The 21,143-nt window shown below is 49.3% G+C and overlaps 1 protein-coding gene across 3 annotated transcripts in view; it reads left to right on the top strand.

The window, feature by feature from the left end:
* ZFHX3 (zinc finger homeobox 3) overlaps nucleotides 1-21,143 on the top strand; it is a 423,800-nt gene that overhangs the window by 163,770 nt on the left and 238,887 nt on the right. The window contains exon 1 of one of the 3 annotated variants that reach the window (XM_082369756.1): nucleotides 453-592. The exons of 1 other annotated variant lie outside the window; for it this stretch is intronic. The gene's annotated coding sequence lies outside the window, so the exon portion shown is untranslated. Of the gene's footprint in view, nucleotides 1-452; nucleotides 593-10,964; nucleotides 11,332-21,143 lie in introns of those variants that run through there. One more of the 3 variants, XM_082369755.1, reaches the window with a different exon arrangement.

Genomic DNA, 21,143 nt, shown 5'->3' with positions numbered 1-21,143 from the left:
CCGTCGTGCCTGGGTAATGAAGCACATGCGCACTGAATTAATCACAGCCATTTTTTGCAGGAAACTAATTAGCAGAATAAAGATCCAAAGACTTTTTTTTCTTTTCACTCATCAGCTCCCACTTCCAGCGCGTCCCCTCCGACCGCTGCAGCCGCCGCCGCCGCCTCCTCCTCCTCCTCCTCCCGGCCGCAGCCGCCGCCGCCACCGCCTGCTTTGCATCCCAATTACAGCCTAGAGCCGCTGCCGCCGCCGCCGCCGCTTCTCCTCCGTGGCCCCTGCCCGCTCCGGGGGCTGTAAACTCCCCGCCAACCATGCTGCTCGGCGGCAGCGGCGGCGGCGGCTCCGGCTCCCCGGCTGCGGCCGCCTCCCGCCCCGGGCTCCGCCGAGCGCGCTCCAGCTCCGCCGCCGCCGCCGCCGCCGCCGCCAGCAGCGCGTCCTCCGCCGCCGCCGACCCCCGCCAGCCGCCGCTGCTGCCTTGATGGGCTTCGCGGCCCGAGCGCCTCTTTTCGGGATTAAAAGCGCCGCCAGCTCCCGCCGCCAACGCCGCCGCCAGCAGCGCCTCTGCAGCCGCCGCCGCCGGAGAAGCAACCGCGTAAGTGGCAACTTTTCCCTCTTTTTTTTTTTTCCCGCCGCCGCCGCCGCCGCCTGCTCCTCCTCCTCCCGCCGCCACCGCCCGGACGCGGGGCTCCTCGGGGCGCCCGGGCTGCTTTGCATGGGGCTCGTCCTGCCCCCTCCCGGCTCCCGCGCCCGGCCGCCGCCGCCCGCGCTCCCCGCGCCCGCGCCCTGCTCGCTCGCTGCGTCCCGCTCGCCTTCCCCCTGCGCCAAACTTTCTCTTTCTCTTCTTCTTCCTCCTCCTCCCGCCGCCGCCGCCGCCGCCGCCGCCGCCGAGCCCGGGCCGCCCCCTCCTCCCGGCCCCCGCGCCGCCGCCGCCGGCGACCCCCGGGAGGGTGGAGGCGCCCGGGGCGAGGCCCGCGCGGCGAGTTTGGAGGCGCCGCCGGGCAGGGCCGGCCGGGGCGCGGGCCGAGGGCGGGAGGGCGGCCGGGGTCCGGGCGCCGAGACAAAGGCGGCGGTCGGCGGGGGGGGGTCCGCGGTGCCGAGCTCCCCCGCCCTCGGCCCCCAACTTTGCCCCACCCCGGGAGGCGCCGGGGCCCCGGGCTGAGCCGCGGCGCGGGGCGCGCACCCGGCCCGGAGCCGTCGCTGCGGCTGCCGCAGCTGGCCGGCCGGCCGGGCGCCTTCCGCGCCAGGGCTCCACTTGCCGGGAACGCGGCCGCCGGGCCGGAGCCCCGGGGTCCGAGAGCGGGCGAGGGGGCGAGGCGGCAGCCCGACCTTCTCTACCTGCGCGCTCTCCGCCCTGCCCCACTGGCAGCGCCGCGAGCGCCCTGAGGGGCCTCTGCCCTGGACACTAGGGGCTCCCGGGGGCTCGGGGCTGCGCCGCCGGCCGGTACCAGACCTCGCCTGGCCGGCCTCTCCTTGGCCAGCTGAGTTGAGAGACATCAGAGGATTCCTTCTTCTATTTTTTTTCCCCTCCCTTGTTTTTTGTTTCTTTCCTTTTCTTTTTCTTTCTTTCTTTTTCTTCTTTTTTCCCTTTTCTTTCTTTCTTTCTTTTTTTTTTTTTTTGCTGACGCGAATCTGGGATTGTTTACGTTCCGTTCCCCACTTTCACTCTCGTCCTGTTCCACTCTTCTTCTCCATGTATTTTCCCCATTAGATGCAAAAATCACGTTCCTGAATTTTGCATTATGCATTTTCATGTACATCTTTTTGCATATCTATTGCAGAGTAGAGCTAAGTGTATTTTATGCCGGGTATTTAAATTGTGTATGGACTCAGTAGGCTCCTTGTGGAGCTGTTGAAAAAATACATTTTACTTTGCAAATTAATCTGTTGCTCAGACTCTGACTTTTGCAAAATGTTGTGCAGTTCCTTCGACTGTGGCAAATTCTTTGATTACAAGTGCTTGCAAAAATCACCCACTCTTAACTTTTCCCCCTTGTTGCTTTGAAGTAGGGTAAATATGACAATTTTCATTGGTCTCAATTATTGAAACTTGATCTATGGACTATATGGAAGAAGGAGGCTGATTGCCTTTTTCTGGCCTCCAGTTCTAGTGACTTTTAAAAGGGTGTTTGTTAAGTACCTTTGAAGAATATGACATACGGTGATCGCTTGGCTGTAATGCAAATTACAGAACATAAATTCACTTTGGAATTAAAAAAAAAGACTCGAGCCCTTTCAGTGGGGACACTTGAGGATTTATTATGTTTTTTAAAAAATTACTTTTTTCTCTCTAGTTGGGAGAATGGCTAGTTCCAGACCAACTTATTTGGAGGTCTATGGAAAGAGGCTTGGGAAATGGGAGAGGGGAGAAGATTGATCACAATCTGCATAATCGATAGGGCAGCCTGCTGCAATCTTGTACCTACATTTACTGTAAATTTCTACAGTATCTGCAGCGTGGGTGCTCCAGTGCCTTGCTCGGCTTCTTGGAGCAGATTTAGAGGCAGTACAAGCAGAATTTACTGCCAGCCCTCCGGAATAATATAGGGGAAGGCTACTGGATTGTGGCTCATTTTAAACCTCCTTCATAGTACTGTACATTTTTTTTTGGTGAATCTGTTTACATGTGAGGGTTTCGGGTACTGAACCCCCAAAGTGTAGGTATCCTATAGGTTGGGAGTGGAAAGTATTGGAAGGGGGGTTAGGAGATGGGAATTCACTTATTGAATCACCACTTCGGGGGTCCTCTGCTTATCTTATAATGTGAAATATCTTTAACAAGTGCAAGGAATTTAGAGTGAGGAATATGAGAGAGTAATACACCAGAGACTGAAGCAGTGTGAAAAGTAAGGATTGCTGTGTGTGTGCATGAGAGAGAGAGAGGGGAGAGAGAGGGAGAGAGAGAGTGAGGGAGAGAGAGAGAGAGAGAGAGAGAAAGAGATAATACAGACACTTATCTTATAGTCAGGCTTGAAAGCTTGGTGGTAGGTGAATCCATATTTGGAGATGATTTTGAAATAGTCTAGCAAATGGTGCATGAACAGGATTTCGTAAAAAGTGTGTAGGGAGTCAGTTTTGAAAGGATTGCCGTTCGGGGAGATGAGGTGTGGGCAGGAAAACCCACTCTAGGCCAGCAGCCTTCCTCTGTCTGTGTGTCTCTTCCCTTCCCCCTCCCTGAGTTCTAGTTTTTAATTACTTAATGCTGAAACGCACAGGGCTTATATAAATATTTGCAAATGCTCTTTCCTATTGATTTCTCTGGATAAACTGCCCTGCTCAGGTCCAGAGAGGAGGCAATTCAGATCTGTGGACTTTTTAAACATACAAAGTCTCTGGAGGAGGGTTGGTCTGTGCACGTGTGCGTTTATGGGTAGAGTTGTAGACGTGAAGATTTTGGGGGGCTGCAAGGAGAGTTCAGGCTCCTCTGGGCTGGAGCTGGCCCCAAGGCCTGGCAGTTCTGACAGATGCCTGTGTGTGTGTGTGTGTGTGTGTACGTGTACGTGTGTACAGGTACGTACTGTGCGGGGGGGGGGTCTACCCTGGGGGAGTCTGAATGCATATGCACTTACAGCACCTCCCCCCCGCCCCCCATTAAATATGGAGCAGTTTTCCAGGGCTCGGTGACTGCCTTCTCCTCAGGGTCACGTTGAGTTCGAATCTGACCTAAGGTGCAGGAATCCTGCAATGGGGAAATAAAAGAATATATAGAATGGGGTCAGGTCAGCTGCTCAGAGGCCAAAACCCCTACAGCTGCTTTGATTTTATTTTTTTGTGTATATTTTAGGCTCCTCCTGCCATGTTACAAATTGGGCCTCCCCCTCTCAGGTGTTTGCTCTGTAGCTTAAAGGCACCAGAGCCTCTGCCTGCTTAGATGTCTGCTTCCAGCAAGAACAGAAAACCCACGATACCAAATCCAAAACAAAACAGAGGAAGGAGGGGGAGGAAAAACACCCCTATTGAGTTCAGGCAAATAAGGTTGGGTCTCCAGATCCGATTACAAAGCAGCTCTGAATATGCAAGACAGCACACAGGACCTGTTATTCCAGTTACAACAAACTATTAAAAAAAGAGAGAGAGAAAAGAAGAGGCATGTTTAGGTCGTAATTTGTTAGTACAAGGAAAAGAATCCCACATAAAGCTGCCGTTTTCCCCCCTCCCTTTGCTGGCTTCACATAGAATTCACTCACCCTTTTCCGATTTGTCTACTGTATAGGTTCTTTTATTAAAATCTTTGGGTTTAGGAAGATCGCTGCAAGCAACACATTTTCTGTATTTTTTTTTCCTTTATCTTAGAGGAGAGTTGGCAGGGGTTCTGTGGTTTGCAGTTACACAATATGTTATCATGTTTTTAATCACTAAATCATTGCAGTGGTTATAGATTTACAGTCTTGGGGTATTACAGAGAAGAGCAAGGCGGCTATATGTATGCTTTTAAATTACACCAATGTAAACTGAGTACAGCAGCTGTGAATATGGTCGGCAGACTTCATCCCTCCTCCACCCCCAAGCATCTTCGTTCTTTTTCCCTCTGTGATTTTTTTTTAAATTGTTCAGTTTGCTTAAAAGAACCATCCCCCCTCCTATATTCCTTTTCTCTTCATCCTCCCCCACAAAATATTTTTATTTCAGACTCTGACCCAAGGTAAGGTGGAATTGAAACTCTTGAAATATGACTTTGGATCAGGGAGTATAGTAATAATAATTTAAAAAGTGGATTTCCTAAGAAATCCTCTTGGTTTTCATACCCATCTCCTGTAGAGGGATGGAGGGCGGATTGCAGATCGTGAGGTGGGGTGGCCAGAGTGGAGGGAAGGCAGGCTTGTGGCGCTTGCCTGCCTGGAATCTCCAGTGTCCTGTCACTGTGAGCCCACTTTCAGCTTCTGTTTTTCGTATTATTATGTAACAGAATCCTTGGCAGCATTAAAAATTCAGTATTACAAGCTGATTGTAATGCTGCCTCATTAGACAGCACTGCCTGGCCTTGTATTAAGTGAAACACAGAGCATGGCTTTTAGATTATAAACACCAATAAATATTAAGGGTCAGCAGAGGGGGGAAATAGTCAGCTGGGTTTTTGGCCCCTTCTGGTTTTATATCCCTTCCCATCTTCCCTTCGTCATCCCCCCTCCGCCCGCCCCTCCGACCCTGGGCCTTGGTAACTGTCATCTGTTTTCTTGGGATGCTGATGTGTCGACCTTGGTGACATTTTAGGAGGGCTTTTTATAGAGTTATCTTGTATACACAAAAGGTTTGGAAGTTTGTTTTGTTTTGATCTGCAATAAACAGGCCCTTCACTTTGCTGATGTCATTTCCGTTCATATTTGAGTTGTTTATTGTGCTTCTTCGCAGGGCCCTCTCATCCCTACCCCCACCTTGCTTTTCAGCCAGAGTCTGTGGCCGCCTGGGGAAGGGGGAATGCGTTCCTAAGCTGCCAGGTCTGGGTTCAAAGGCTGAGGGTTGCGTGTCACTTGTGTCGTCCTAGGGTTCGCCCGCTGGGGAAGATGTTTCTAGCTTCGAATCTGGTTAAGCACTCCGACATCCACTTGCCCTGGTATTTTCATGGCATGCAGTGATTCACCTCAGCTTCCTTTCTTTGAAGCACCCCCCCGCCCCGCGCGCGCGTGCACACACACACACACACACCCACACACACACCTTGTCTATGTCTTTAGGACATCCTTATTGCCCACATCTCCATGCAACGCCCCCCCCCCAAAAAAAAACACCACCTAATCTCGTAATGATGACTTTGATTCAGTTGCAAATCTGAAGCTGGCTTTAGGGACTTCATGCTGTGAAAAAAAGAAAACGTTTCCAGGCGTTGCCCCACAGTCTCGCTGCAACCCCGCACCTTCTATCCCTGTTCAGTTTTTCTTTTCTCCTTTTGCATTTTTCTGTTCCCTGCCTTTTCATAGACGTAAAGGCTATTCTGGTGTTACTAAAAATGACCGTAATGACCAGTGTCTCTTATTTCTATGTGATCCACAATCGGAATACCCCCTCCTCAAAAAAAAAAAAAAGAGGGTGGGGAGAGGAAGGAGGAAAAACTGAGTGTGTAGACCCCCAAGGCTTTCCTCTAATAGGATGATGGGTTTTAGGTTAAAAAAAATATTATTGTTTTGTTCTTTTAGGTTTAGAAATAATAGGGGGAGAGGGAAAAGCAGTCATTAGGAAGTTCACTGAGCTGCTTTCCAACTAAGACGGGTGAAAAATGAACCTGCATTGACACTTGGCTCCATGTGAAAGCCCCAGTAACCTCTCCCCCCTTCCGTTGCCCTGGCCTTTTGTTCCTGGAGAACGGAGCTAAGGTGCTTTTTCTCCCAGACCAAAGGCAGCAGGCAAGGAGTCCCCTTGTGTGCGCATCGCCTTTAGATGGCCTTCTCATGGTAATTGTCAATGCAGACTCCCCCAAACAATTGCTCCAGGGAGACACAAAAGCAAAAACATTTGTCCTATTTTTTTAACCTCTTTGTTTTAGATTTTTTTTTAATCCATTCTTTAAATTTCACAGTTTCTATTTGTCTGCAGAGAGACAAACGGAACAGCATGAAGCAAGCGCATTTTACCATAGGCCTCACTGGCAATTGGAATGGCCTCAATAGAAATCCAGATTCTTAAAACACTGGCTGACTTGGAGGAGATGTGAAATTTCAGCTTGGGGCTCTTAAGTGAGATTAGCACAGATTTTGAACAAAAATGCACTAAAAGGAACAGATAAGACAATGGGATGCTGGAATCATTTAGGGGAAGTGTGAAAAGGGTCACCTTTTGTTTATCTCTTAGGATCCTGCCCCAAGAAGTGGTCGCTTGATGGGAAGGAATTGCAAATCCAAATGCAATTCTTCATTTAAAAAAAGATCTGATTCTGGTCGTTGTGCTATTGGTGTGTCGTTTCAGTGTTGGTTTTAAAGCACTGAACCAGTGTGGGGACTGCTGGTACGCACTGTGGGATTGATGCTGTGTTGAGAATTTTTTTTTGAAACTGCGATTGATATAGAGAGGCCATATCCCCTCCCCCCTTTTCTTTCCTCTCCCGTTTCCTTTTTCCTTTCTTCTCCCTCCAACCCGCTTCCCCTCCAAGAATGCAGTGGTTTGCATCAGGCTGAGGGCAGAGGGATGTGTCAGACCGTGGGGATGGCCTGTGAACAGAATAGGAGTCCACCTCTCTTCCCTGGCCCTGAACAAAGCACCTCTCTCCTGTAATGTATGGGCCCTGATTGCAGTGTTGTCCTTAAGCATCTGTCTGCCTTTTTTATTAAAATTCTCAATTTCAAGGTTTAGAAACACAAATATAAGAATCCCCCTGGGTATAAAAGTCTTGCATGGCAAATTCTCTTTGCCCTTTCAGAAATAATATTTTTGTTTAAAAAAAAAAAAAAAAGAGCGCAAGCTCTTTACCTGATGTCTTGAAGCTGTTTTAGGGCAAAGTCTTTGTTTTTGCTTTCTGAAAACTTGGCCTTTGTAACTTAAAATTGAGGAAAGCTCTTCTCTATCACAGGTTTAAAAAAATGGTTCCTCATTTGTGTCTTTTCTAGATGTGTCATTGACAGCTTTAGGGTCTGAGCTGAGGAGGGTGGGGAAGTGAACCAGATACGTTTCCACCTACGATTTGGGGGGTAAAAATTAATCTAGGGAATTAGCGTTGTAGCGAGAGATGGAGACCTTGAGGTTTGTGACAGAGAAATGTGAATCAAAACATGTTAGGCCTTGGCACACCAGCCTCCAGCGGTTCTGAAGGTGAGCGTGGGCTGTTCTGAGGAAGGCCTGCATTCTGTACCATACCCAGGAGGGCCTGGCCACGCAGTGGGTACCAGGCTCCTAAGTATAACTGCCTAGAAAGGATGGGGTGAATTCAGGACATGCAGAGCAGTTCAGCTCCAAATGGATCCTTGCTTATTTCAGGGACTTTTGTTTTTGTTTTGTTTTGTTTTGTGCCCTCTTCTGGCTTTTTCTTTGTTAAAGGCTCAAGGTTATTTAAGCACTAGTTTTAAAATCAACGTGTATGTATAATTTAATAAAAATAGAAGGATCTGAAAGAATACACAAATCCGCCTCAACCCAGTTGTGCTGTGAAGATAGAGCCCAGGTTTAGCTAGAAGTCAGCAGGCTGACATTCGCTGTCTCTTAGCTCAGAGATCATATTTACCTTTGCTGAAGTGAAAGGAACAGCATTGGCGAGTGAGTGTATATGTGGAGTGAGTGAGTGAGAGAGAGAGAGAGAGAGAGAGAGAGAGACAACCAGTTTGGCTCCGATGGGATCTTTGTAATTTACCAGCCAGCTAAGTAAGCATTAGGGGGCTGGCCTCTGGCTTGGAGAGTGGCTAAGGGGAGGAGTGAGGGAAGGGCTAGCATTGCCTGATTTATTTTTAAATATTTATCCTTTTGGCTGTTGCCAGTTACGCTTTCCAGATGAGACGAGACTAGTTATGGAGAGCTGGAAGGAAAGAATTGCCTTTTCTGAGAGTGGGTTTATTTGTCAACAGTTTTCAAGATGGAGAGCGCCGGGCTGTCACTGCTGGGTAGGCCGTAGGTGTCACGTCAGGCAGCTGCCCTGGGAAGAGCTGGGGCCTTTCAGAGCTGGGGGACAGAATTTGTAACATGTATGTCAGAGAAACTGTTGATTCCATATGGAAGTGCAAAAGTTACAAATTCCCTCTGAAAAGGTATTGTTTTGATTAGCGATGGAAATAAGTTTTGGTCGAGGTAACACACCCGCTTTTGTGTGATCCTTTATATTCCTGATGATCTAGAGGCCATAGATTACTGGCCTGTGGATTACCTGTTAAATTTGTGTCTGTAACAAAGGCAAGCCTGACCAGGCCTCACTGTGTCTGTAGCTGGTGTCGGATTAAGATAAAGGAAAGGGACTCAGGGTCACTCTCAGCTCTACGTGTCAGGACTCTGAGGTGCAGCAGGCAGATGCAAGTGTCTGCCACTTGGGACAGGCGGTTTCAGGACAGACCCCCTCAGGGCCTTCTGCCCAGAACCTCCACATACTTCCAGGTTGCTTTGTAGCTGGTTCTTTGGGCTTTCTAGCTTTCACTGTATTGAAAATATTTATCTGTTGGCCCACCAGGTTCATGATGTCACCAGATTAGGTTTTCCCCTGTTAACAAAAGTTAAGACAGAGCAGCAAAATTCGATTTTCTGGGAGTATAAACATTTTCGTATTGTCGTTAATTTATCTGCTGGGCCGTGGGTTGCTTCCAGGCAAGAATGGGGGCCTAGAGTCTTCATTCTCCTGAAGACGTTTCCAGAGACATCTCTGAGTTGTGTGCGCCGCGTTACTTGCGTTATCGCTAGCATCATCATCTACGTGTATTATTCATAGTCACTTTTTCAATTAAATTATTCATTAGTTTTCTTTAAGGTGTTCTCAACTCATGTGGCTAACATAAATAATAGTGTGTTTTGAAAACACCACCTGTTCTTGGGCCTGAAGTCAGGCGGTCTGGAAACAGCTCTGCAGTGGCCATACTCTGGTTTACAAAATCATCCTCCACTTTCCTTTTCCTATCTTCACTCCCCCCCACCCCCCCACCCCGTCACTCTCTCATGTGTGACAGAATTTGGCTTGTGCTCTCCTTTGTCCCTAATCGGACATGATTCCCTAGAGGCAGTCTTTTCTCCCTGGGCCCTAGCTGGAAAAAAATTTTTTTTTGGAGTCTCTTTTTTGGACTAAAATGTAGAGAGGGGTTGTCCTTCCCCAACAGGTAAGATAGTTACGTTAATCTGAACCCGAATTATATTGTGCAAAATGCCTTCTAGTTTTCACCATCCTTTTCTCCTGCATCAGTGTGTGCTTAATGCTAATACGATTCCATACATACAGCTCTTCGCCTCGTGAGCTTATTATATTTCTAACACTTGCACGGTTCATTATTGTGCAGTCAGAAAGGACTCTCAAGGCTCTGGGGCCAGCCTGGGTGGGTGGCTTTCAGAAAGGGTAAAAGCAGGTGCCTTTCTGTGCTGAGAATCGGGAGTAAATTCAGACCGAGCGTGGGATTCTGGCAGGGAGGACAGGGGACTTCCGGTGAGATTTCTGTGGCGCTGCCTTTTCATATCGGAATGGAGAAGGTGAACCTGGGGAGATACAAAAGTGTCCAGCGATTACTTTGACTACCTGGGGTAGCCGCATTAAATTTGACCCGGGGGGTAGAATCTTCCTACGCAGGGCATGATCTGTGCCCTTATCTGTGGCTTCTTAAGGCATCTTGTTTAAGACCCTAAGGTTAACTGCAGACTGCGACTTTTCTTCCTCTCTTTATGTCTCTTTTTTCCTTTTTCTCCCATGAAAAACTCTATCCTTAAACTCTCAGTGGAGAGCAGGGGATGTTTTTATAAGTTTCTGCAGCTGAAAAACAGAAGTGCTTTGTAAAGCAGTTAATAGGATGGGTGTGTGTTTCAAATAAATTCCTGTCCACATTGGCTAATGTCCCCATGCTAGAGTGGCCTGGCAGTGACGTGGCTGGGGCCCAGAGACCGATGGCTTCTGTTCGGAGGCCCCAGGCTCCTTCTTGTGGCCGAGGGCATGTCCCTTTCTTCTCGCCGTTTTCTAGGCCGGCCCCTGACTTTTGATGAGTGAGGGGTCAGCGCCTGGGGAGGACCGTGCTTTGTTCCCGCCGGGCCGGTTCTCCGCGCCGCGCAGGCCGAGCCGCCCGGGGCTCCGGTCCCCGGGCGCGAGGTTCGGCCTGCCCGGAGGCCCGTGCTCGGAGCGCGGCCGAGTGCTCGGGCCTCGCGCGCCCGTGTGTGTTCCCGCGGGCGCGGCCGCCGCCGAGCACCCGGCCTGCGCCCGGCACGACTGTAGATGTCAGGCTTTGCCCGGGGAGCCGAGCGGCGGCGGGGCTGTGAGTTTCAAATTAACCTTCCGCTTTGTTGCTGTGTAATGTGGATCCCCGAAGGCCCCCCGCCCCGCCCGCCCCCCTTCCCCGGGCGGTGCGCGCTGCAAACTGCGAGTTGAGCTTCATTTACATAAAGCGATTCCGGGCGGGCGGGCGGCCGAGCCGGCAGCGGGCAGGCCGGCGACCGGGACGCGAGCGCCGCGCCCCGTGGGTGAATCTCCGCCGCGCGCTCGGGGACCCTCCCTCCCGGGGAGGGGCGGCTGCCAGCCCCGGCCGCCACCATGAGCCCCGCTCCCCTGCCCCGGGCCCCCCCGCACCCAGCCAGAGCCACCTCGGAGCCCCGGGGGCAGCGGGAGGTGGGGAAAAGGCCGCCTGGGGTGGGTAAGTTCGGGGCTCGGGTGCCGCTGGAGTTTCCCATTGTCGCGCCTGCCTCAGCCCCCGGACCCGCGAGTGCCTCCTCCCTCCGGAGGTGTGCGGAGCCTTTGTGTGCCAGGTGAGTGCAGCCTCCCTCCCCCGCCCGCCCTCCGGGTCCGCGCAGCCGGCCTGGAGCTGCGGGCAGGTGTAGCGAGTCTTGGCTGAACTTCCCATTCTCTTGGGGCGTGTGGGGGAAGGGCAGGCTGGATGCACCTGAACTACTAGGACTCCAATTGGAACCGACCTGGGGCGAGAGCCTCTGAATTCTGCTGGGCACGGAGTACAGACCTTCCTCCTTCCCTCCCTCCCTTCCATCTTTCCTCCCCCCCTCCCCCTCCTCCGGCCTTCCTTATTTTGCTTTTGGATTAGTTCCTGCCTTCTGAATATTTGCGGTGCTGGTGTCATTTAGAAGTTTGAGTTCCTCCGCCTAAAAATGCACCCTTTTCATCGCGAGAGAAGTCACTGGCCAGTTGGAAACAATGTAAAGAACGGGCTTATTGGGGAGTAATTAAAGGGAGAATCAGAGTTTGGGAGCTGGAAAACACCTTTGGAGATCGATTTGTCCACCCTCAACTTTGAGTCTGTTGGCACTCTGGAAAAACAGAGCAGCGTTCATTTCCGTGGGGAGGGGGGTGGGCAAGAGGGAGAGCTGAGACGTTTGTCCTGTTAAAAGAAGAGGAAGGCCCAAGTTAGGTCAGTAGCAGAAAAAAAAGTAATCGTGGCAGTCTAGAGGGAAAAGAACTTTCTGGAAAATGGTCCTTTTTGCTTTGGATATACCTGTGTTATAATGATGGGAAAATGCCTAGAGGGCAAAGATCACAGCCCATGCCTGGTGTAGTCCAAGAGTGCATTGCCTGGCACAGTGGTGCACAGTATATAAACTGGTTTAAATGAAACTGGCTAGCAGGTGAATCCAAGAGGGTCCTCCCCCCTCTCCCCGCCCTACATTTGTGTCCTTTAACTGGCCTTGAGGACTCTAAAAGCCACTGACAGATAACCTCAGAGAGGACAGATGGCCCCACTTGGACACAGGGAGAAGGCCTCTCCCTCAGGCTGGGGCCTGCATGGTGGAATGCATCAAGGCAAAGCAAGGAAAACAACCTTAAGCCTTGAAGGTAGATAGTGAGAAAGTTACACGTCATCTTATTTCATTCCCATGCTTTGAGATCCTTGGGGAAAGGTCACTAAGTAAATAGAGTATAATTTAGAGCTCATGCTAGCTGAGGAACTTCGTTGCTTTGCCATCGAGCAGCAGGTGTGTTTGTAGAGTTGGCCCCTGGAGTCCCCTCATTCCTAAATTCAGGAGGTGTCAAACCTTCATGTTCTTTTAATGGCTGTGGTTTCTGGATAGGTTTCAAGGGGAAACCCTAAAAATCACGAGCTCCAGTAGGCTGGGCTGGAGAGGGAAGCCTGAGTGAGAGGGCAGAGACTACATCGGAGAGGAAAACATACACCTTCCAGGGTAACCTGATCAAGAAAGGCCGAGGCCAGGAACACGGGCCTGTTCCTTGTTATCAGAACAGCCACTAGCGGCATGAGATTCTGATTCCTTCTTGTTACCCAACGCAAAAAGCAATTAGGGGACAGAGGTGGTGGAATGTGAGGGAAGTCAGGAGACTGGGGTTCTGAATAATTTAAGGGTTTCAAGAATAGGGTCATTGGAGAGAGGTACATACCTGGATGTTTGCACACCTGTATTTGTGTTCATTCTCTTTTGTGGAGACCCCGAAGGCCCCCTTTCAGAGGCATGTGGCTATGAAGGCCAAGAGAAACTTTTCCTCTCCCCTTTCCTTAAATTACGGGACTAAGGAGATTGTCTGCGTTTAGTTTCCAGCATGTTTTCAGAGAGCGTGTAAGTGCCTCTCAGAATGGGCTAGGGTCACACTTTGTTCTTTTATTTAATTACACAAGTATTATTTAACAACATGGGGCAGATGCAGAAGCAAGCACTTTTACACTTTAAAATCAGTCCTTTTGGAATCACAAGGAATTAAGTGACTTGGAGACCTTCTGTCTTGATGACATGGGTCACCTCCCTTTGCCAGCTCTCTTTTGAAATGGCTGCATTTTCTATTGGATAGAGCTGCTATTTTCCAGTTCTCTGGAGAACAGTTTTGATTGACAGGGGACTATTGAGAAACACTTGCTAACTCTTCCAAAATAGAAAAAAATCTGAGCTGCTTCCCCAGCCACCTGAAACTTTAATTTTGGTTTTTCCCTTCCATCTTTTATTTGCACAAATGAATACTCAGGGAGAGTGGAAAGGACCCAAATAAAACAGTATTCTCAGCAGGCCTCTGTTTGGCTCTTCCCAACAGGACAATGCCGTGCCTGCCTTCTTGCTGTTTTGGGGTTGGATTTAACTGCTGTATCAGCTCTGTGCCAACTGGACTGCCCAGTGGCAAGGCGCTAAACTAAGCAAGATTTCAGTTTTCATCATTATGACTTTAACTGATGATTAGTAGACACTCCCAGGACAGTACTGGCTCACCTTGGGTGACCCAAAGGTTGTTAGTTCATTAGAATAAATCTGTGATTGCAGGCTACTAGTAAAGTCTTATCTGGGACTGGTGATGATTTAGCTTGGTTCCTTCAGTTCTAGTCACAAGTGGTGTCCAGAGAGCATGTCCTTATTTTCACTGTGTGCTGTTGTTCCTTTTGCACGTTGGGCTTTTTTTTTTGTTTTTTGTTTTGCTTCTGAAGTGTTCAGAGTGAGAGGCTAGAAATATTCCAGGGCCTAAAGCATATCTTTATCTAAGAAATAATTTTTATTGCAGGGTTGCAACAGTCTCATGTTAAAAAGTAAATATTTAAGTGACTAAGCCACATTTAATAAAAGGGTAGGGACTTGCTCTAAGGGAAAGAAAGTGAACTGTCTTCACACCCACTTTTTAGAGTAGCTTAGGGTTTGTCTCCTCCTCTTACAGGGGAGGCAGTGGTGATTCTGGCCTGAAGAAACTTGCAAGCTCCATCTCACACTTCCCTGTATTACAAAGATAATGCACCTGATGCTGAACGTTAGTAACCTCAAGAAATACAGTATGTGTTGTGGTTTATACTTGCATTTGTTATTAAAATGGTTGCTTGCTCTTAGCCTGGCCCATTTCTGTAGTGCTTGGGCCTGTTGGCCTTCTCTGGTTCCCAAGGCTGGTGTAATTCACCAGGATAGGGGCGTTACTGTAAAAATACAACGTGAAGGCAGATTCCATTACAGTGAACTTCAGAGGGCTATCGAAATGTTCTGGTATGAGATTTTGGTTGTAATGGTGGCTGTTAGAAATCACAGCAGAGCGCAGAACTACCGTCCTCTGCCTGGGTTTGAAACTGTGGTCAGGGAAATGGAGACCTAGTTTTAATAGAATCCAGATAAGGGAATTCCTTTGCAGGAGCTAATCTCAATCAAATATTAAAAGGTGCCTGTTCTGTCCAAAGCAGTGTCCTGAGTCCTTAGACTGCTCAAATTGAGGAACAAACACACAGAAGCTAAGATTGAGTCAGACTGCCCCCAGGGAGAGACCCAGGCAAAAATCTTGGCTCACTGGCAAGCCACTCTCAAAATCCAGATTAAGGAGGAAAACTACAAAATCAACAACTGTCAGATTTCTTTTCTATATGATTTAAAGTTGGCTGCCAGATTGTTCTCTTTGAACATGTGCGAACTGACAGTCAGATGTTAGAGGGTTGTTTTGTTTTGTTTTGTTTTGTTTTTAGCTAATAAAGTAAATGACTCATATGAACAGGAACTGGGGAATTGACAGCAGTATTGTGCTAAAGCTTCAGAAGCAGTGAGGCAACTTGAATGCTTTTTTCTGGTTTTCATTCTTCGGGGCAGGGGACAAGATGGTGAGGACAAGGCAGTGAGTGGTCTAGCAGTGACGGGTGTGTTTCTAGAGAATTCTTTGCCTAAGGAAGGTGGCTTGGCTTACTTGTCACTTTTAAAGGTGATTTTTCGTTAGATGTTTCCGCCCTTCTTTCACCCTTAATTCCTGGAATTTCTTGCTTTTTGCAAGGATAAGGGTGTGAATAAAAATAGGGAAAGAGACATAGAAAGTTTGCTAAGTGGCAAATTTGACTTCATTTCAGAATAAGACTTCTGTGCTGTTGGTTTTAATCCCAGACAGGGCCTCTTAGCAAAATGCCTGGGCTTAATCTGCCTTTTGGGTGAGCCCTTCTCCCTTCCCACAGGAGGGTCACCATGCAGTCTTGTCAACATGGGGATTAATGCACGGGAGGTTTTGATGTGTACCCCTCCAGAGAGGCCTTAGCTGGCCTCCTGGGGGTGGGGGGGTGTCTTAGGTGATTCAGCTGCTTATTCTTTGAATTTTGGTATTAACACATGTGCCGCCTCCAAGATTTTTCCATCCCCTTCCCTCCCTGAAGTCAGTCTGAGGCTTCCAAGGAAGGGAGGAGTGGGGTATGCAAAACATGTGCTCCCTTCCCACCCGCTGCCCCTTCTGGCTGCTGCAGGTTTGGGACTGAAGCCATCAAACCCCCCTTGCAGGCTGCTCCTCATGAAGATGGGGAAACCCCTGAGCCCTCTCTCCTCCTATTCTGCTAATCACATAATGGCCTTGAAGGCTTTCTTACATGATTATCTTGTCTTTAATTTTAAGTGGGTCTTTTGGGGCAACAGTTGGGAGTTTGTGGAGTATCTTCTGTCATCTGTAGGCAGACTCTGAACTGGGAAAACTGGCCCCATCGGACGCTGTGAAAAGACGGTGGAATTTTCATCTGCTGCCGATTTCACGCACTGTCCTGAAAGTGATTTCGGCCACAAACCTTTGATCTGAGAGTGAAACTTGCCCCCCCTCGTGTGCTTCTGGAGGCAGGAGTTGGTGGCTGCTCAGACCTCCTACTCTTTGTGTGTGTGAGTGTGTGTGTGTGAGTGAGTGTGTGTTTGTGTGTGTGTGTGTGTGTGTGTGTGTGTGTGTGTGGTGGGGGTGAGTTAGTTAAAGAGAAGGGCTGAACTACTTGTGGGTCTTTGGTGGTGGGCGAAAAAGCAATTTTGCTGGGTTCTTGGTTGTGCCTGATTTTATCCAGGAATGTGACTGGAGAAAAATTCTTCTGGGAGTCTATTGGTTGAGCTAGATTTTGAATGAGAACTGTTGCCCGTGCACATCTCTGTTGTAGGCTCTGCATTTCCATATGAAAATTCCAGTTCACAGCCGACTCTCTGTCTTCTTTGAGTCTCCTTAGTGGAGAGGCCAGAGTCAGAGTCAGATGAGCTGAATGAAGACAGGGGGGCTTAATTCGATACTTGAGTTCAGGCCTCATCTGCCCCCCCCCCAAAGTTATATATATCCCTGTTCAGATATGAAGTCTCGATCCAGTATATAAAAAGCTCTTTTCAAGAGTTTAAACTCCTGTAAGCCTGTAAGAAGTACATATGTGTAGCCGTCAGCTTACTTGCTTTCCACACTTATGGTTTCGGAGCGGCCTATTTTGGACAGCTTTTCTCTTCCTGACATGTTTGTCCAGTGAAAATATGCTAAAGAACACGTGTGTGCCTTTTTTCTCCTCCTCAGCAACTTTCCTGTCTTTTTTTTTTTTTTTCTTTTAAACAGTTTTTCTTAACTGCTCAAACAATGTAAGCCTCTTCCACCATTTCAGGCCCTCTTCCTAAAATGCTCTGTGGCTCGGGGCCTTGGTTCTTAATGTGCATTTGGCTGGTAGGGGGAGTGGTTTTTGCTTTCCTTGTAACATTGCCGCGTTTCCCCGTGGAACATCTGTGTCGTTGCTAAAGCGTCAAGTCAACTTGTGGATGCTTAAAGAAGAGGCCCGTGGATTCAGTGTGTGTTAGAAGGCTGATGTCACTGCAAAAGCAGCTGCTTTCAAACTGCTCTTAAAATGTAGTTGCAGGTAAAGAATGGCAGGGGTGAAAATTCTGGGGGTTCCCCCACTTTTTCAAAGAGGAGGTGAAGCTGGTTTTTCCTGCAGCAGGTATGAAACCAGAGGTAGAGGTATCTTTGGGGAAAGCAGAGAACTTTTACACCTTTTGGGAAAGGACTCTCAGTTTATTTTTCGCTTGCTGGGGAATCTAGTGTTTGTCCAGACGTTGGAGATATTGTCTGATAAAGGAAATCCTGGTGCAAACTCCTAAGTGTCTAATTGGAGGAGGTGCGATCTTGCTCATTGGTGAAAGAAATGAGATAATTACAAAATACAACAGGGTAGGGTTCAGGTCAGGATCAGAGTGCTGCTTATGAGTCAGCCCTTGAAATGGGGGTGCTGGTGTCCACACTCTGTTGTCCTGGGAGAAGCAGAGATGAATCAAATGAGCCTGCTTTTTGGGAATTCTGTTCTCCACTCTGCTCTAGTCTGGGACCCCTCTGCTGGGGTCGTAGGCGTAGGGCCTGGCTCTGTTCCAGCCTGACGGTGTGACTGTGGACCCACCGTGCAACCTCTCTGAGCCTTATTACTTCCTTTCTCTGCAAAATGGGCATAATGCACACCTCACACCTAAGAGTGGGAATGAAATGAAATAGAAAACAAGTCTTCCCGGTGCATATTCGGTAGCCTCTCTACAAATGTTAGTTCCCATCCGCATGTCCTTTCCTTTATGTTTCTTTTGTCCCCGCCGACGGGCCTGGCTCCCTTGTTTCCCAGCACCCTGGAAGAAAGAAACTAAAAGGTCCAGTGTTTCTTCTGTTCTTCCCTTAGGGGCTGGGAATACAGCCAACTCTTTTTGACATCCTGCAACTGCGATCAGGAGTGAAAGGGTCTGAAATTGACACAGTGTCCCCATCCTCCCCAGCCCTCCCCTCATGTGCCCCCCCTCGCCGCCCTCCCCCCACCCCCCAAGCTGGCAGGCGGCCTTCGAAGTGAGCAGCCCACTCAATGACCCACCTAGAGAGGCCTTCCCGGGCTGGCTTGTATATGCTAATAGGCCTGACTTGTCCTGGCTTGTTTGTCGTGATTTGTGGAGGCATTTATATGCAAATACTATCAACTTGCTGAGTTAATTATCATTTGCCCGCCCCCCCCCCCCCCCCCCCCCGCTGCCTTCCTGCACAGCTTCCCAGCCGGGCTCCGCGAAAGGGGCTGTTCACATTCATCCTGGAGCTCTTCCTGTCTTGGCCTCCTCCGTCCGCTGCCCTGTCCCCTTCCTGTCCCTGCAGGCCCGCTCACAGCTGCCTCGCTGCTCTGCCGCCCGGCGCAGGAACCTCTGTGGTCTGGGCTGGGGAACTGGGCATGCCAGTGGCTTGCCCAGTTCGGAGCCTCCGCGAGAGGCGTCACTCTGCATGCGGTGCGGGGTCAGGCTCATGTTGCACGGAGCTTTTAAACCCCATTTTCTACCGAGTAGCCTGAAACACAGCTGCCCAGACCTTTCAGCCCTTGAAACTCAGTTCTCAGTCTGGTGAGAAAATGAATATAGTTCTAACGTTATTATCATTACTTTCATTTTCCCACATCGTGAATACCACTGAGACCTGTACCCAATCCTGAGCCCTGCAGAGAAGCCATTTTGCAAAGGGATGCCCCCCCCTCCAGCCCCCCGCCCCTGGAAATCTGAGTGTTAAAGGTGTGGTTTCGTGGACCTCATCTAGTCCTTGCCCGGTTGTGTGTGGGCATGGTTGACATTTGGGTTTGATAATTTTTTGTTGGGGGGGGGGTGTCCCTCACTTCTTCAGGTCAGATGCCAGCAGTGCCCCCCTGCCCCCCAACTCCCAATCAAAAATGTCTCCCGGAATTGCCACGGTCTCCTGGGGAGGAAGAATTGCCCCTCCCCCCCCAGTTGAGAACCACTGGGATAGACATTGCATTTGCTTTTCTTGGATAAAAAGAGGGCAGCTTCCTCCCACCTCCAAGTTAGACATACTTGTCAGGCATCCTCTGAGAGAGTGATTTGACATAGCTGATATCAGATGTTGCCATTTGCTTAATTTTATGGTCTTTTTAGCATCTAAAAATTAAGACTCTTTCCTTTTAGGGCATGGTCATGGGCTGGTGTTTGAGGTTGTAACATTTTCGTCCCCTGGAGGGCCAGCCCATAGAAATAGAACCCATATGTAATTGTACACTTTCCAGGCATCACGTTAATAAAAAGTAAAAAGACGGAATGAAGTTTAAAATGTCTTTTTTTGCACAACCCACAATATCCCCACAACATTCTCAGCTCAGCAGTTGGGACTCGCCCCGTTTCCAGAGCTCAGGAGCAGTGTATGGGCAGTGGCCACCATACTGGACAGGTCAGCCCTATCTGGGATCATTCTGGTGGTTGCCGCCATATTGGACAGCTCAACGATATCTAGGATGATTCATGCCCTTTCCAGCTGTGGGATCAAACCATTTTCTACAGTTCCTGAGTCTGGGAGAAAGTTTTTTTCTTTCCTTAAAAAAAAAAAAAAAGGCTTTGTGTTTATTCTGTGCAGCGTAGGGCCTTGGCTGCACAGATGCAGCTGTGTGGTGCGGAGGCCGAGGCAGCGGGGCCTCTAATCTCTCGGGAAGCTCCCCCGGCCTCTGTGGGGGAGCACCCTGGGCCGGGCCTGGGAGGAGGATAAATAATTCCGAGGGCTCAGTGTCCTCTCTCACACCGCACAAACTAATGGTTCGGGTTAATTTTGTGTACAAGGTCCCTTTTGTTGGAGAAGGGGGTGAAAGTCCGCAGCTGTGACCGGAAACAGGGGAAGGGCCTACTGGGATGACCTTGTTTCGGAAAGTCTAAATGGAACACTAATGGCAGAGATCTAAGACGGGTGATGTATGTGTGTGTTTGACTGGGCCTAAAGATAAGGTGAAGAGTATTTTAAAAGTTACTTTAGTGCAACCTCCCAGATAACCATAGGCGGGAGGCCAGTTACAATTTATGGCGAGCTGGTAGTCAGGCCTGTGTCTTGGCCTCATTTTATCTTTTGAGTCCAGGCTCTGTAGCTTAACTGGTGGTGCTCTGTTTGTTTATTTTATCTTTTTTTGGAGGGGGGAGGGCAGTGGGGGCTGGTCAGGTTTTGCAGTGAAGCTTAGTGGCATTTTATAATGCACAGAGAGCCGTTCATATTTCTGCCCCTGGGTGCTTTGGGACGTGTCACTCCTTGCTGTCCCTAATAATAATGTCCCCTGGGCGTTGCACTGTAGAGTTTCCAGTAGCCCGGAGTGCAGGCCCACCCCTTGCACGGTGACACAAGCTTGCCAAAGATGTGACCAGGGCAGGAGGTGTGGAGTCCTTAATATAGCCCCGAGCCCCAGGTTTCTTTCATCTCTGAGGTCAGTCAGCCTTTTCCTGTTGCCTCTAGAGGCACTGGGCCGGCGTCACTGGGCCGGCCGGCACACCCGGCACGCTTTGCTAGTGAACAGGGCAGCTTTGGGTGGCGAGTTCCTGGCTGTTTCTGGACAGCAGGTGCTCCAGGGGTATCTTCCGACACCCGATGGGATCCCTGCACTGAGCCATTTCCTCAACGCTCCCTTTCTTAGAACTTAAAGAGATCCCAAAGTTTACGAAGTCCCCACGACTGGATTCTCTCCTTCCTACCCCAGTATCCCAAGGAAGGACCTTGCAAACTGCTCCCAAGCTTTGTTCTTGGAAAATGTATGATCTTGAGCTCGTGGGGACTCTGCTCCCCATGATGCATTTTATCATCGGGTTGCAGCATTTGCAACAAAATCTTGCGTATTTCTTATTTGCACTTTGACTAGGTACAGGTTTCTTTGGGGGGGGGTTCTTTCCTGAGGGGCGGTAAGGATAAAATAGGAAGTTCTTCTGAGTTTTGGACCTATCTACAAAAATAACCTCTTGATTGGTAGATTGGAGTAGGTTTGTGGATAACTTTTTTTTTTTTCTGAGGGTGGTTGATGCGGTCTAAGGTTCCTTCAGACTTTTCATGTTACCAGTCCCGTAAGCCACTGCCATCTGCTTTAAAATTTTTATTTTTTCATTTTAAATCCTCAAAGACAAAG

The sequence above is a fragment of the Balaenoptera borealis genome (assembly GCF_965194805.1).
Source record: "Balaenoptera borealis genome assembly, chromosome: 19".
Lineage (NCBI taxonomy): Eukaryota > Metazoa > Chordata > Mammalia > Artiodactyla > Balaenopteridae > Balaenoptera > Balaenoptera borealis.
The sequence above is the reverse complement of the archived record's forward strand: the minus strand, read 5'-3'. Positions and strand labels throughout refer to the sequence as shown.